Here is an 18,336-nt window from a genome sequence, read left to right as displayed (position 1 = left end):
TCTCTTTCTAATTAATACGCATGGGATCCTTCAGAAAGTCATGACCTCTCTTAACTTCAGCTTTCTTGAATACTAAATAAGATCATTGGGACTGATAGCTTTATGATTCCTTTTAACTTCCAATGACTGTAATTATTTAACGCCAAAGAAATGTTCATTACCAGGATTATGACTTTCTGTTCTCTTTCTAATTAATACGCATGGGATCCTTCAGAAAGTCATGACCTCTCTTAACTTCAGCTTTCTTGAATACTAAATAAGATCATTGGGACTGATAGCTTTATGATTCCTTTTAACTTCCAATGACTGTAATTATTTAACGCCAAAGAAATGTTCATTACTCAGCTAAAAGGAATCTTTGGCACCTTAAAGTGTATTTTGAGAGAAGTGTAGCTTAGTAGGGAAATTTGATCTTTGATGTGCCCTGAAGAATCAGGAACTTGTTTTTAGATACAAACACTTTCTTTAATATTTAATGCAAGTAACACAAAATTAAGAAAATTACATTTGCTGAGCATTGGGCTCAATTTTCCAAAGCCATAGGCAAATTTCAATCTAGTCAGAGAATTTTTTTTAACCTAATTTTTCTTTTAACTTTAGCAGACTAGGGGACTGCCTTAGGAAAGTAGAGGTCGCAAATTGTAGCAAAAGAGTTTTAGACTCCAAAGATGATCAACTCAAACCCTGCCCTAATAGTAATGGCTGATATATTAAGTGCCTTCTTGGCCCAGTTTTCTTACCCACCAAGTTAAATGGTCAAATCCAAAGATGGATAAGGTCCTGCACAATTCTGTCATAATCTGATTTTAGAAAGTCCGTGTCTCTAGCATGGTAATATAGTTCAGAAAATACTCTGATTTTTCCAAAGTCCTTTATACCATCAGTTTGAAAACATTATACACTCAAGAATCCAAAGATTATCATTCTAACTTCATCCTACATTACAACTCATTTTCCTGTGCTCAAGGAAATCCGAGCAGCACAGATCAATTGGTATAATGATTAAGTTCTTACATATGCGCAGAACTTGCTAGACTGTTTCTATTATGGATACAGATAAATAAAAGTGAATAGAGATAAGTGTATTATTGACTCTATCAACAGGTAATAGAAAAGTTACATATAAGACACCCAATTTATCCATTTATTTAACAACTCTTTGGACCCATCAGTTCCAGACGCTTTTTCTTCTCGGTACTAGGAATACAACAACAAAAGAGACAAGGTCTAACATGATGTAGTCAGAGTTCAGAGGAGGAAGGAAACATAGCAAGTTAATATAATTAGGAAGAGCATCCGAGAGAAGATGAAGTGTGATGCCAAGATTGGCTAAAGGGTGGGGATTCTCAGATAAAGGTGGAAAGGAGAGCATTCAAGATAGAAGGAATGGCATCAACAATTATGCAGAATTGCAAGTGTGCATGGTTTTACCCAAGACACAAGAATGACTAGCATTTAGAAGATAGGAGAATTCAATGATGAGACTTGAAATGTAGACTGAATCAGAGTATGAAGGACACTGAATTCTGAGCTAAACATTTAAATTTGTCTTGATAGTATGGCAAATTTGCAGTAGGGCAAAGTATACATTTTAGGAAAATATTTGGCAGTTGCCATTTTGGTTTTGAGAAGGAAAAGACAAAAAAGAGGAGGAAATAAGAGATATTGCCAGAGAAACCTTTTGGCATAAGGATGTTTATTATTAAACTATAGTAAATAGAAAGTTAGAAAGTAAGAAATTACTATAAGGATTGATAATAGGGGTAATTTGGACATTATACAACTATTAGAATGTTTACTAAAGTTTGTAATGACATAGAAAAAAAATCCCTATTTTATAAAATTAAATGAAAAGAGTTGTGAGGCAATATATATACATATATATAAACATATGTACATATGTATATCTATGTGCATATATACATGTAATATGCTTGGAATCATAACTATAATAAAACATGCAGCTATTCTTTTTGGGTTTTTTTAGAGGGGTTTTTTGTTGTTGTTTTTTGAGTTTTTTTGCTATAAGATATATGTGCTCCCTGGAGACACAGACAGAGAAAAAAGTGAGAAACCATCCCCTGAGGGCTTCAATCCCTTCTCCTCTATTCTCCTTTTGGGATTTGGGGCAAGCACATACATGCAACAAGCGTGTGTTTCAAGCCTCTGGGTCTGGGACTTGAATTGCGATCAACCATGTGGGAGTCTAATGCCTTCACAACCACACCACCTGCTGGCTTTTATACAACTTTTCTTAATTAGGGATATTGTAGGTAATATTTTGTCTAATGTCAACGTTTCTTTATTTTTCATAATCTTTACAAAATGCAATGTAATATTATTATAATTAAAAAGAAAGAACATTATTCAAGGATGTTCAGGTAAGAGGTAATGGTAACCTGAGCTCTGATTTAGCAAGGGGAATGAGAAGGAGAAATTCAGCAATATAATGAGGAAGATAATGCTTTTGGAATCCATAAAGCATTCAACTTCTTTTTCTGTTCAGGTCTATAACATTAACTACCTTTAGCACCAAACCTTTCCAATCCTAGGTGTGAGGAACCATACAGTAGTTTTTAAGAGCATCAGCTCTAGAATCAAATGGATTGGGTTTGAATCTACTTCTCTCCCTGACTAGCTTGGTGATCTTAGGCAAGTCACTCTCTAATCCTTAGTTTCTTCATTTTTAAAATGAGAGGGATAATATCAAATGTTATTGAAAGGACACAATGAAGTAATATATTTAACCATTTAATAAAATGCTTTCCACATAGCAGAGACTCAGTAAAGGTTAACTGCCACTTTTATAATTACCATTTGGCTTATCCACCCTGTAAGCAAAGACCAAGTAAAATGGGAACTTATCAGTTCTCTATGGATCAAGCAGGAAGGGAAGAGATCAGGCAACATTCATGCAAAGGAACCAGAAGAAGCTGTGACAACCAGAGTTACATCCATACGCACAACAAACAGTGAATCTCCTTGCCTGTCTCCAACATGAATCTAGTTATCCTCTTCTGTTTTTAGCTGGACTTTATGACTGACTTCAGCTCTCCAACACCTTCTGAAACATGATGTTTATGCTGCTTCCCACTCTGCCAACCCATTCTCCCAAGTTACAAACTAAATTAGATTTATGACTCTATGTACTGAACATGGACTAAAGGGCCTTGGAAACTTATTCTGAGCAGCATTCAGAAGGTACTATGTGAATCTGTGGCTGTTCACTGTGAAATGATAGAGCTGCATCATTGCTTTAGAGAACTTCCAAAAGATGCCAAAAGGAAGCAAAATTCCTTCCTCTTGGGACCATCTTGCGTGACAATGCGTACTTTATGAATTAAAATAAGAGCTTTGTTTATGGTAAACTAAAAACCTGCCAAAAGGAAGTGGTGCCTTTGTATTGTGACTTTTCTGGATCCTAAAACACTCTTTATTATTCATTACTACAAAACAGAGCCATTTCTCTTGTGTTTAAGAATTATTTAGCTATTATCCAAAATAAATTATTGCCCTCCATTTACTCAAAGGACCAAAGACATGAATTTTTCTCTGTTGTTAAAATTTCTACTTTCCCGTATCCCATCCTTCCCCCTTGCTTCTCTCCATGTTAATAAATATTACCAAAAGATAAAGGATTTCAAATAGAATATCAAGTGATAAAAAACACAAATCCATTTAAGAGTGTTTATGAGATCCTCACATCTGCATATAAACCAGTAGGAAAATATTCAGACTCAATAGGTAGCCTCATGTTTAAATTTTGCTTCCTTGAGTCAATAAAGAAATGTGTAGAGAGAAACCAGGAAAACTATCAGTAGTACAGAGGAGCTAGTCAGTTCCAATCCTAAAGCCAGAAAGGGAATACAGGAGCCCTTTCTATTTATCTTATTTATTTCTCCACACTAACCCCTTCAAAGCAAAGATAACACCCAACCTTTCTTGGAAAGCACCAATTTTTCAGGCTATGTTTCTTTTGGAGTTGTTCTGGAGATAACATCACTAAAATTTGAGTCAAGGGACAGACATAATGTCTATCTGGTTGATATTAGTGTTTTGGAAACTTCGAATGAAATGCTTCTAGTTAGTAACCAGAGGTGTAGTTCAAACAATAGTTGCCCAGTCAACATAACTGGATGTTCTCAGATGACTTTGCGTTTAAGCATTGTAGTCTGAGGGTATGTGAGTGAAGGTTGACTAATTATGGTATTGACCACAACTGAGCCATGGAGGACCTTGATTTGCTGTGCTATGCATGACAAAAAGCTCATATTGAGTTTATGGCACGCTAGAGACAGCCATTTCACATGTTACCAACTTTTTTCCAACGCACTAAGCCAATAGAGTTTGTGGTCATCTATTGAATAATTAATCTATCTCATAGCCACGCTTGCACTCCATTTTATAAACTAGGAATATACTCTAAACATGAAAATATAGGAAAGCATTCAGATATGAATTGCTGAAATAATTACAAGGAACTCTCACTGCACACATACAAGTTATGTTGACATGGAAGAATATCTCCCCATCAGTCTGAGTAAACTATTACATAACAGCTAAGCTATAATAAAATCCTGATTCCAAATCAAATAAGTCTTCCAGACTTCTAAAATGAGTCACCAACAGCTTTATAAACATACAAAATACTTGACAAGGAAGTCTCTGATAATTTTTTAGTAATTATGTCTGCAAATCGTTCCTTGCTGACATCACCATTAGAAATGGTTTCCCATAAGCTTGCATTGCCTCTTCACATCTGTTCATTAATCACTTATGCTCTGAATATTTCTATCATTATTAGGTAATTCACAGGGTTTTCATGATTCCACAGCACTCTCCGGAGTGGAATTTTTAATTAGTAGAATTAGTGTGATCAAAGCTGGTATAATTGTGGTCTCATGTTCCTTGCAGTATTTTTTGTGTGTGTGCAGATTCACAGTATTGACGTACCTTCATCCTAAAATCACATTTCACAAACAAAGATGACACAACTTCTAAACATCTTGAAAAAATGCGGGGGTGGGGGAACAGGGTTGAGGGGTCACTGAGTTGACATACTTTGTGTTTAGAGACATTTCAAAGCACTGGCGTCCTCTCTCTTTGTGTTGGACATGAGTTTTCAAGTTCTGCTCTGACATGTGATTTGCAAATCAGCCCTAAGCCAAATGTGAGTGTCATATGCTGGGTTCTGCATACTGTATTGTCTGGCAATGAGTATAGAGGGGAAGTAAGGGCTATGCAAAGCAATCCTGTTGATTTAGGAGAAATAAAAAAGCATCACAGCTGGGACTCATGGGTCATCGCAGAAAGGAGGGTAACATAGCAAATTTATGTCTAAGACCTAGGAACATGGTTGGGAACAAGAGGACTCCTTGGCCTAAACTAAGCCATTATAATGGATGTGACCCAGAATAAACTAAGTTCTTGATCTTTCTGTAACTGTACTCATTCCGTGATAAACACGGGCTCCCTGGAAGCCTGAGAAAGTACAATATTTAGAGAAGTTCAAAATGTGTCTAAATGGAATTTGGACTTCTCCCTAAATGACCTGTGTGACTGGCATGCCAGAAGCTTGCCACTGGAATTCCACTGGAATGAAGATGGTTGAACAAGCGAAGGAATAAGCACTGTACTTCCTATGGAAAGCAAAAATACTATCTTCATCAGGCTTAAAGCCTTCAGTTTAATGCAAAGAATAAATGTATGAGAAAGAGAAGATGTTTTCTATGGGAAAATGGAAGTTCTCAGGGTAGAGTTTAGGTTAGTGCAAAGAAATTCTATCATTAGAGCTATCTAACCAAGTAATGGATTGACTAGCAAAGTAGCAAGTATTTCACAACAGGAAGCATTCCAGTCGGAGTCGTGTAGAAGTGTCATGTAAGTGATTCATTCATTAATGTATTTACTTATGATATGTTAATCATGGAGTACCTATTAAGCAGGAAGTATCAAAAATACAAGGATTACTAAGATATAGTCCCTGACAACCAGAAGTTCACAAAATGAATGAATGAGACATACCACAAAACAAAAAATTAACACACAACGTAGTAAATGATGAGCTGGCAATGTGACCCAGCTTTGGATCACACATGAGACCGGACTGAAAAGGAGCTGGAGAGATATTTATTCTTCCACTGAGACTGTGGTTACTTTTCTGTGTTTCCATAAAAATAGACCTTCAGATCTATTGACCATTACTAGAAAAGAAAATCATGTAGACCCTTTTCATTTAAAGAGAAGCAGTGAGTTGGGGTAATAGGAAGAGAAGAATAAAACAAGCAGTGCTGCTCAACAACAACAACAACAAAATCAAGGGAAGAGGTAAAGGAAAAAGAAAGTGATATCAGTAGACCCTTGGAAACCATGCTTTCTGTGGCAAAAGTTTGCTTTCTCTCTGCATCTGACCAAGGAAGTAAACATCTTACCACCTTGATTACAAAGCCCTTCCAACCTCAAAAACTCGTACTGACAGGAAAATTCCCTCTCTTCTCTCTCTCTCTCTCTCACACATGTACACATACACAAGACCATTTCCTTAAGCTAATCATAAGAACTATTTAAAAATTAAGTCATATAATCTATTCCAGAAGACTTGAAAATAATTTTCAGACTCAAAGGATAAATTATTAATAGAAAAGTGTTAATGCTGAAATAGAATGAAAATCAACTATATATTTTTTTTTATTGCCAGAGGGCACACATGCATACCAAAAAGAGATGAAGAGACACAGAGAGAGAGAAAGAGGGAGACAGCATTCTCTTCCTCGCCTCAGTCGGGTGGGTTCACAATCTCTTCTCTTCCATTTCACCATCCAGTTAGGATTTGGGGAATGATCAGTGGATTTTGGAGTGAATTAAACCTTTGCGACTATGTAGAATTGTGTTTCCCCATACAAATGGCTAATGAGCCCCTGAAGATGTCACTTAATCATAAAATATCCTCTGAAGTTTGAAAACTTGGAATGAAAGACAAAAGAATATAAAGTATCTCAATAATTTTCATAATGTTTACATGATAATCATGTGACCATTGTGATATTTAGACTGCTGGGTCTGGGATTTGAACTATAGTCGGCCATATGGGATCAAGTTTCTTTAACTACTAGGCTATGAGTAAGCCCCCAGCTATTTATTTTATATAAATAAATAAGGAAATAAAGAAATCAAAACATGAGAACCATGAATTATTGTCAATTATTTTGAGGAACTATGAAGAACATAAAAGGTGGCAGAAGCTTGGCAAAGAACAAATGTGGTTCTGGACCAAGTCCACCATGGGTTCATTGAATTTAGCAAGAAATATTAACTTATTTCCTGTTCTGACAGCTGAGATCTTTGACTGTCTGGGAAAGGCAGTTGACAAGGTGAGTCATGACGTCCTTGTGGGCAAAAATGCAGAAATGTGGGCTAAAATGACCAGTTGGTTGGTGACTTTGTTACTGATCGAATGACTGTAACATGAGTGAGATGACTATGGAGGACTCTTAACCTCGAAGGGAGATCTCACGGCAAGCCTCTTGTCTCATGCTCTGTCCTAATTGGTGTATTTATCGCTGAATTAAATGAGGATATTACGGTTTTTTGATCTGATAACTGAGAGAGCCACTAAGTAGCATATACAGCATGGAAACACTGGACAAAAGGGATGATTCACATCTCAGGTGGGACAGAGACAAAGCAAGATTTTATCACGCTACTCAGCACGGCTCCCAATTTAAAACATAGGAATCATTTATTTCTGGAAATTTTCTATTTAATATTTCCGGACCACCAATCAACAGCAGGTAGTTGAAAATTAGGAAAGTGAAATCACTAATAAGGGAAGTATACAGTATACTACTGTATACAGTCCCTACTGAAAACCCATGTGAAATTTCGGTAGTATCGAAAGTATGACTGAGATGATGTAACAAAGACTAAGGGTAGAAATTGAAAGCATGCAGATTTCAGTGCAATGCAAAGAGAACGTTTTGATACCTGGAACTACTTAAAAATGTCATGGGTCATGGGTTTCTGGAGGAAGATCAGTGGATATTGGAGTGAATTATACCTTTGCGACTATGTAAAATTGTGTTGCCCCACACAAATGGCTAATGCGCACCTGAAGTGTGACTAGTGGTGCTTAGTGAGATGTCACTTAACCATAAAATATCCTCTGAAGTTTGAAGACTTGGAATGAAAAATAAAAAAGAATGTAAAATATCTCAATAATTTTTATAATGTTTACATGACGATCATGTGACCATTGTAAGTTAAATAAAATACAGTATATACAAACAATATATAGTATATATCTTTTTACTTTTCAAATATGACTACTAGAAATGCTTAAATGATGTATGTGGCTTGGATTTTTGGTTCACATTCTATTTCTAGTAGCCAGACTTGGAGTAGTGCAGAGGCTGGACAACCAGAGACAGTTTGGAGGGAGTTTACATGTTGGATAAAGACAGTCAAAAGTCCTCTTTTGACTCCAAGTTCTATGCTGTAAGTTAAAGAACTGCCAATAGAAACAGCAAAATAATTAATAACTCCATTGTTAAATGCAAATGCCTTTCTAGCAACTAGCATTTGTTGGCTTACGAGTCCTGCTCCAGTTAAGACCATTTGTGGAAAAAGCTAAATGGCAATGACTCATTGCACAAGAGACTAACAGGACCATCATGTTGATCAGCCATCATGTTAATTAATAGAAAAGTGTTAATGCTGAAATAGAATGAAAATCAACTATATATTTTTTTTATTGCCAGAGGGCACACATGCATACCAAAAAGAGATGAAGAGACACAGAGAGAGAGAAAGAGGGAGACAGCATTCTCTTCCTCGCCTCAGTCGGGTGGGTTCACAATCTCTTCTCTTCCATTTCACCATCCAGTTAGGATTTGGGGAATGATCAGTGGATTTTGGAGTGAATTAAACCTTTGCGACTATGTAGAATTGTGTTTCCCCATACAAATGGCTAATGAGCCCCTGAAGATGTCACTTAATCATAAAATATCCTCTGAAGTTTGAAAACTTGGAATGAAAGACAAAAGAATATAAAGTATCTCAATAATTTTCATAATGTTTACATGATAATCATGTGACCATTGTGATATTTAGACTGCTGGGTCTGGGATTTGAACTATAGTCGGCCATATGGGATCAAGTTTCTTTAACTACTAGGCTATGAGTAAGCCCCCAGCTATTTATTTTATATAAATAAATAAGGAAATAAAGAAATCAAAACATGAGAACCATGAATTATTGTCAATTATTTTGAGGAACTATGAAGAACATAAAAGGTGGCAGAAGCTTGGCAAAGAACAAATGTGGTTCTGGACCAAGTCCACCATGGGTTCATTGAATTTAGCAAGAAATATTAACTTATTTCCTGTTCTGACAGCTGAGATCTTTGACTGTCTGGGAAAGGCAGTTGACAAGGTGAGTCATGACGTCCTTGTGGGCAAAAATGCAGAAATGTGGGCTAAAATGACCAGTTGGTTGGTGACTTTGTTACTGATCGAATGACTGTAACATGAGTGAGATGACTATGGAGGACTCTTAACCTCGAAGGGAGATCTCACGGCAAGCCTCTTGTCTCATGCTCTGTCCTAATTGGTGTATTTATCGCTGAATTAAATGAGGATATTACGGTTTTTTGATCTGATAACTGAGAGAGCCACTAAGTAGCATATACAGCATGGAAACACTGGACAAAAGGGATGATTCACATCTCAGGTGGGACAGAGACAAAGCAAGATTTTATCACGCTACTCAGCACGGCTCCCAATTTAAAACATAGGAATCATTTATTTCTGGAAATTTTCTATTTAATATTTCCGGACCACCAATCAACAGCAGGTAGTTGAAAATTAGGAAAGTGAAATCACTAATAAGGGAAGTATACAGTATACTACTGTATACAGTCCCTACTGAAAACCCATGTGAAATTTCGGTAGTATCGAAAGTATGACTGAGATGATGTAACAAAGACTAAGGGTAGAAATTGAAAGCATGCAGATTTCAGTGCAATGCAAAGAGAACGTTTTGATACCTGGAACTACTTAAAAATGTCATGGGTCATGGGTTTCTGGAGGAAGATCAGTGGATATTGGAGTGAATTATACCTTTGCGACTATGTAAAATTGTGTTGCCCCACACAAATGGCTAATGCGCACCTGAAGTGTGACTAGTGGTGCTTAGTGAGATGTCACTTAACCATAAAATATCCTCTGAAGTTTGAAGACTTGGAATGAAAAATAAAAAAGAATGTAAAATATCTCAATAATTTTTATAATGTTTACATGACGATCATGTGACCATTGTAAGTTAAATAAAATACAGTATATACAAACAATATATAGTATATATCTTTTTACTTTTCAAATATGACTACTAGAAATGCTTAAATGATGTATGTGGCTTGGATTTTTGGTTCACATTCTATTTCTAGTAGCCAGACTTGGAGTAGTGCAGAGGCTGGACAACCAGAGACAGTTTGGAGGGAGTTTACATGTTGGATAAAGACAGTCAAAAGTCCTCTTTTGACTCCAAGTTCTATGCTGTAAGTTAAAGAACTGCCAATAGAAACAGCAAAATAATTAATAACTCCATTGTTAAATGCAAATGCCTTTCTAGCAACTAGCATTTGTTGGCTTACGAGTCCTGCTCCAGTTAAGACCATTTGTGGAAAAAGCTAAATGGCAATGACTCATTGCACAAGAGACTAACAGGACCATCATGTTGATCAGCCATCATGTTAATATCTGTTGACATAGAATCTTAGACTAACAAATCACTATCCTTTGAAATAGGCAGTTTTAATCATTGTGGTAAAAAATTCTTGTTTTTTACAGCATCCTATAAACATGATTTTTAAGAATCTAAAAAATGAATGAAAAAGTTTCAGAAAAGATGAAAATAACTCAGTCTCAACCTTACCCTGTGTTAAATAAAAAAGAAAAAAAAAACTGGGCGGAGTGGAGGGGGAAGTAAAATCTGTTTTCATAAAATCTTTACAAGGCCAATCATTGGTACGATGCTGAAGGAGGTTGGATCCCACATGGCTGACTATGCTGTTCGAGTTCCAGACTAGGCAGCTTGTAAAACATGCCAGGCACATGCACATGCATGTCCAAGATCTCAAAAGAAGAGAGAAATGGGGAACGTATTGTGTAGTATGATCATACCCCATGTAGGGGAGGAGGTGCTTTCTCACTTTTTATCTGTTTTTGTCTCCCTGGGGGGCCAGAACATGAACCCTCTGGCACATTTTTTAAATAAAATCTTTATGATAAGTGTACTTCAAGTTTCGAGATTGAATTGTCTCCTTAATTATGTTATTATAATCACTTTGAAATCAGTATACAAGGCCCTTATATAGGAAGTGTGAGTTTTATGCAAAAAGAGATCTCATAGGCACTATATGGATGCTTGCTATGTATAGAGATTACAGTGAGGCTCACTAGCGGGGAGACTAGTTCATTTTCAAAGAGCAGTAGAATTCTCAGATAAGTTTTGGAAACAATATAGGAAGTTATCCTATTCAGAGCACTACAAATTCTAACCTCACTTTTGTACCTCAGAAATCAACAAGCCTTTCAAGTTTATAATCTAGTGAAAAAATTCACAATCATGAAAATCAGTTATTGGAGCTAGAAGAGCTATCCCTAACACTTCTTATGACACTGGTCTTGACCTTTTAAATTTCACTTGTATATTGCTACTTAGGTATCTTAAAAAAAAAAAAAAGAATTATTTGTTCTATTTTATTTATTCATTCAATCATTTTCATTTGACCAGAGAAAGACGGACACACAGAAAGAAGGAAAGTGAGAAAGCAAGTCACTAGGTCCGGGACTCAAACCGTAGTCGGCCACGTAGGCGTGTCCAGTGCCTTAATTGCCATGCCACCTGCTGGCCTGCTACCCAAGTATCTTGTGTGATCAAAAGAGTTTAGTATTTTTGGAGTGTGGGGGGGGTAAGGAGTAGAGACGGTGGTTAGTACTGCTAATAATTCTAGACTGAAATGTTCTGCTTTTTTGTGGTCTTAATTATGGATGATCTAGAAATTCTGACAAAATTTCAGGATTCCAAAGCTCAGCAAACACTTTATATCATTGCTATCCCTATTGTTTCATAGGCATTTGGCTTGATAGAAAGCTAGAGATAGGTACTTAAAAGTCAAATGACATGAGTAATTAAGAATAACTATGAAGGATGATGTAAAGGCATCTCCATTTCAGACTGAGGAGAGCACAGAAATATTCTACCTAGTGGCTCATAGATAAAAATAGCTACCATCCACTGGTGCCAGGTACTTTTTATGATTCTCTCATTTAATGCTCACAGCCAGTTTATGAAATGGGTGCTACATTGTTCCTACTTAATACATGAGGAATCTAAGGCAAGGAGATGTTTTGTCACTTGTCAAAGGTTACAGTCTTTGGGGTTGGACTCAGTCCCGCTTTGATTGGTTCCAAAGCCTAATCTCTTATCCATGGTGCAGTACTGACTTTAGGAGATGACTGTCTTTTCCAGCAGGGAGCTGAGGCTGTCTCTGATGAGTCCATGCTTAGACCTTAGCAAACTGTAAAGGAGTAAGTTCCTCTCAGAGAAATGCCAGTGCTTCCTGCAGCACAGAAGGAAGGGAGGGCGAATTGCAGAGAGCTGGATGTGCTTGTGAGTGATACAGTGGGTCCTTAGGGAAATCTGTGCCTAGGAAGTCCTGGATAATAAAAAGACCTTGCTCTAAAGAGTTCCATAGATCTCAAAAGCTCTATATGTCATTCAGTATCGCAACTAAGGGGATAAAAATACTGAAAAAATAAATCATCTGAAATTAGGGCTGAGTATTATTGGCAGTACAATTTCAGTAACAACTCATTCCCTAACTCCCACCAGAAATGGGATAAACCAATGCCTGTTATTGCTCATTAAAACTTGTCTCTTTTGTACCCTTAATCATTATGTTGCTCCAAAGGAATTTTGTACAAATTAAAACCCCTTATTTGGACCAGGTGGTGGCAATGTAACTGGACATATATGGGAAAGGTCCTGGGTTCACTCCCCAGGAGCTCCCTAAGCACCCCAGGCGTGCACGCATGTGCCTGTGACTTGGGCAGGCTGAAAGGGAATGGATCGCAACCTAGAGAACCTGTTACGAGTCTCTCTCTCTCTCTCAGGGAAGAAATAAATAAATGAACTTAAAAAAAATTCCTTATGAACTTGCATTTTTATTTTCTGATCTTAATTCAGCCACAAAATGAAGAACTCTAGTTAGAATTAGAGACCAAGAAAAAAAAATGCATGTACTTCGTTACCATTAAACCCAAATGATGTTGGGTCAGAAATATTATCTTAGGGTAAGAGAAACAAAAGAAAAAAAGGTCAATGGCATGTTTCTCAAAGAGAAAAACAGGAAACATTGGGGAAAGATGGGCTGACTCCATGTGTTTGCCTACAGAGACAATGTCTTTACTGAACAGGCTCTGAATGACAGTTCTGGAAAGGGAAGAAGGAGGAAGAAGAGAGGACAAGGAGTGATTTTTCTCAGAGAGAAGTTTGGCAAAAAATGTGGGGTGACTGGAGACACCCAAGAACTGAAAAGGCAGAGCTTAAGACATGTCAGGGAACAGTGAGCCCCAGCTTCACACTTCCCCTAAGCCCAGGATAGGACAAATTTAGAAGTCAACAGGGGGGAAGGATGGGAGAAAGGAGAAAGAAGACACATTCTTGCAATGTATGATACGTGAAGGAGACTCAGATGTCCAGGAAAAGAAGAAAGAGCAGGCAGGTGTCACTTTAGGAAATAGCCTGTGGATTACTATTAATATGAATTTGAAAAGATAATTGACTAGCTTGTGCAAAGTTCAGTTATGGACACTATGGGAAATACTCAAGAAAAGAAAGAATGAAAGAGGGGAGGACCAAGAGCAGGAAAACAGAATGGGTAGATGGTTGGAAGCAAAGAAAGCATTACTTGGAACTTTAAAGAACATCTTTGCACAGCCTGTGTGCCTCGTTTATCTACAACCACCAGACCACGGAAGTTGTAAATATGAAGCTGTTCACCATGGCTAATTTAGAGGTTAAAAAGGAAAGTAGGTGAAAGAGTGAGAATCCTCCCTTCAATTAATTTCATGTTCATCAGTAAAATAATAACTCCAATCACAGGCCCGAGAAGAGAATGATTTGAATAAAAATAGACACTTACTTCAAAGGAAGAATAAAGTAGGTAGGTCATTCTATGAATAGCATAATCTGAGTGGTAGATAACTTGATCATCTAATTCAAAGGAGTTAAATTTTGTGCCTGCCCTTGCCAGTTAAGAAACGGTAATCCAACAATACAGCCAGTTGTTAATCAAGTACTATTTAGAAAAATTAAATTCCAGATTTAATATCATGTAATGGCCTCATTAAATATACATCAAAATGAGGCCTAATCAGTGGTGCTATTATTATTTATTAATATCAGTGGAATGAAACCCAATTTCATAGTGACTGAGGTCAGCTTCAAATGGATGACTCACACACATGGCTGATCTACATAAATAGCATGTGCTAAGATTACCATCTGGTATAACAATCTACATCACAAGACTCCACATTTCCTGTTACCCAGGGTAAGTAAATTTCAAGCATGAGGGAAAATTTTAGCAAGTTTCTCCAAGTACCTTTACTGAGAGACTAATGTGGCTTACACAGAGAGGAGGGGAAGGGAAATTATGAGGTAAAGGTTACTCTCTCTTTCATCTCCCCCCAACTTCCTCTTCACACTAGAAGAGAAACACCACCTTTGCCATTCTGGCTCATATCATTTAGAAAATCAAATTTGCGTAATTAATGTCTAACAAAGGCACTTCAGGCATACCATATGACAAGTATTTCAAACCATATTAAAAATGAGCAGTATATATTGGAAATTTTCTTTTTCCCTCCCTTGTACCTTCTTTCTTTATCTCTCCCTATTTTTTTTTCTTTTCTTGTATGAAAATATCAATATGATGGGACCAGCAGTTGGTGTAATGGCTATGTCGTTAGACTCCCACATAGTCAACCGTGGTTCGCTTCCCAGACCCGGTGGCTTTAATTCACACCGGGCGCATGTGTGTGTGTGCCCAAGATCCGGAGAGGAGAATGGAGGAGAAGGGATTGTGGTGTGGCCATCCCCCGGGGGGTGATTTCTCGCTTTCTGTCTCTCTGTCTCTCTCTATCTGGCGAGCGCACGTGCCCTATAGCAAAAACTTCTAAAAAAAAAAAAAGATATCAACATGTGTCATGAAACTAAACAGGGATACTATGGCCTCTGAAGATTACTTCAGTATTTAGTATTTCTAATAAAGATATCCATGTCTGAAATCATTCTGATACAAAACTAATTTTAACACATTTTTAAAGATTTTTCTACCCAGAAATGTGTCCTTACTGCCATAACTACATCTGCCAGAGTTTCCTTCAGAGGCAAGTAAAGAATCTTCTACTTTTATGGGTGCCGAGGCAAGTAAAGAATCTTCTACTTTTATGGGTGCCTGGAAGAGAATCCCCAGATAGAGAATTTCAACATCTGTCTTTCTTTGTGAGGTCTCCCCAAGATTCAGTCTCAGAAGTCTTCAGAAGATCTTTTAGAACATAAGGCAAGCCATTATCTCCACTCTTGGTTTGATTCTTTGCATTCTTTTATGTATTTTTTTTTCTGTACTTATGGTGGAGTATGTGTGTGTACACAAATGAGAGGCAGAGAGAGAGAGATGAGCACCTGTGTCTGACTACGCAGCGATGCCCTTCCTCCAGTCCTCCAGTCCACTGGACACTGAGAACTGGACACCTGTGCCTGGTGTGTTGCAGGCTAACCAGGCCAGGGGGTGAACCTCAGTCACCACGTGGGATCCAGTCTCTCTTGAACAGTCTGTTGCTTCTGCCATGGAATGGACCCTCTGTCATGTTTTTTAGTTTTATGTTTCTCTTGAAATTTTCACAAATTTAGAATTTTGTGATTCAATTGATGAAAATAAATGATAAAATTCAGATTATAATTCATCCAAGTGACAGGTTGATCTCTGTCTTTCATGCCTTATTTATTTATTGCTATTGTTAAAAAGAGCATTATTTTATATAATTTAAAAGTATAAACCAAGAAAAGGATTAATAGAACTCAGAGGAAATCCAAATAAATTCTCCAAATCAACTTTTATTAATGAGCAATGACTTACATTTATTGCTAATAATATGAATCCCTTTGCACAATATCTTATAGCAAGGATCAACAAAGTTTTTCTGTGAAAAACTAGATAGTAAGCATTTTAGGCTTTGTGGGCCCAGAAGTAAATTAGAGCATATTATATAAGAACATATATAACAAGAGAGAAGACGAATTCTACAAAAATTTATAATAAAATTCAAAATATAGTATAATAACCATTGAGTACAACTGTCATAAATCAAATCTACTGATAAGAAAAAAAGAATTCTTTTATTTTTTTGAGGGGCCAGGGCAGTGGTAATATTTTTCATAGTAGGGGTCAAAGATATGTTTCCTATTAGCAACCTGGTGCAAATATTCCTATATTTGGGGCCAGCAGTTAAGGTGCTAGACTCCCACATGGTAGACTATGGTTCAAGTATCAGACCTGGTGTCTTGCTTTCTCATTCTCTCTCTCTCTCTGTCTGTCTCTCTCTCTGTCTCTGTCTCTCTCTGTCTGTCTTCTACATTGTTTTTAACTCACTGGCTATACAGAAGCAAGTAACAGGCTGGATTTGGCCTATAGGCCATAGTTTGTTAACTCCTATTTTATAATGTTGAGTTCTTTCAAATGAGTAAAGTATTCTTGTATCTACTATCTCATTTATGCTTCTCAATAATTCTATGAGACGTCTGGATAGATACATTATTCCCACATTATGTGATGGCGTTCCTAAAACTTTTACAAATGAAATGGCTTCCTAAGGAAAGGCATCTAGTAAATTCTGGAACAAAAACTTGCATTTGGACTTTTTAACTCTTTCTAACACATTCCAGTTTAGGGCATATACCAAGAATCTGCCTCTTCTGATTTGCCTAAGAAAATATTAAATTAAGCTTTTATGTTATCTCCCAAGATAATACTGGTGGTACCCAAAAGATGTTTTGAAATTCCACTTTTGGTCATTTCTTTCAGAATATCTTCAATGGCAGTACCTCTTTATCCCTAGACAACAGATTTGACCTTTGGAAATAGTGACAAATCCTTTGATGTCAAGTCTCATAAACACAGGCTTAGTTTGAGTCACCAACAAGATTTGACTATAATATGATGAGAGTGTTCTTCTGAACAGACCTCTAAAACCAATTATTTGTCTTCTTTTATTTTGTTTTTTGTTTGTTTTGTTTTGTATTATTGTCATTTCTGGTTTACATAGAATCGTACATCTTGGTGTGGCATAGTAAGGTTCTAAAACCAGTTCTAAGGACAATATCTAAGAACAAACACCCTTTGAATCTTTAAATCAAAGCAAAGTATTCACGTGAATTATAAAAGCTAATATTTGTTCTAAGATGCCTCTCTCGACATTGAATGAATTCTTCCCCAGCATTCTTTTTAGGAATAACACTGCATAGAGTGACATAGAATAGCAAGAGTAAAATATGTGCTCTAAAAATTAGATTGGGAATTTTATCTTTTCTGATTTCTCAAAATCTCTTCCATGATACTATATAAAATCAGCTGGCATGAAAGCCAGATGTTGTAAATAGTAATATCCCCTTCCTAGGTACTTCCCCCGTGCCTTGCAGTTTTCCACTATTAGTTCAGCTACTCCTCATAACAATCCTATATAGTGGTTAATATTAATCTCTTCTTGTAACTGAGAAAATATGAGCTTAGTGACATTTGCTTAAGATCACATTTATATCAAGAGGAAGATATTGGGGCTAACAGGTGGCATGGTGGATAAGAGTGCTGGATTCCCACATGGTCAACCCCAGTTTGAGTCCCCAACCTGTCAGCTTGCTCTCTCTCTCTCTCTGTCCCTTTCTGGTTAAATTAAAATAAATAAATTAAATAAACAAAGTTAAATAAAATAACTATTTTTTGAAAAGAGGCAGATATTGACTTCCAACCTGGTTAGTTAGGATTTAATCCGAGAAAATGACATAAATGTCGTTTGACTTTGTACAATGAGAGAAGCTGGCTAAACAGCTTAAGTGCTATTGTTGCTTTCCTATCTGGTGCTGGGCCTGAAGTCAACAGGGCAGCAAGAAAAGATGGACATGAAGTAAGCAGAGGAAGGACAAACTAGATCCATGAGGACAAGCTGGAATCTATGAAGATGAATTGAAACCTGTGTTTTGATACACTACCGTTGGAGT

The sequence above is a fragment of the Tupaia chinensis genome, unplaced genomic scaffold (assembly GCF_000334495.1).
Source record: "Tupaia chinensis unplaced genomic scaffold, TupChi_1.0 Scaffold000026_1, whole genome shotgun sequence".
NCBI lineage: Eukaryota > Metazoa > Chordata > Mammalia > Scandentia > Tupaiidae > Tupaia > Tupaia belangeri.
This window is presented reverse-complemented; position numbering follows the sequence as displayed.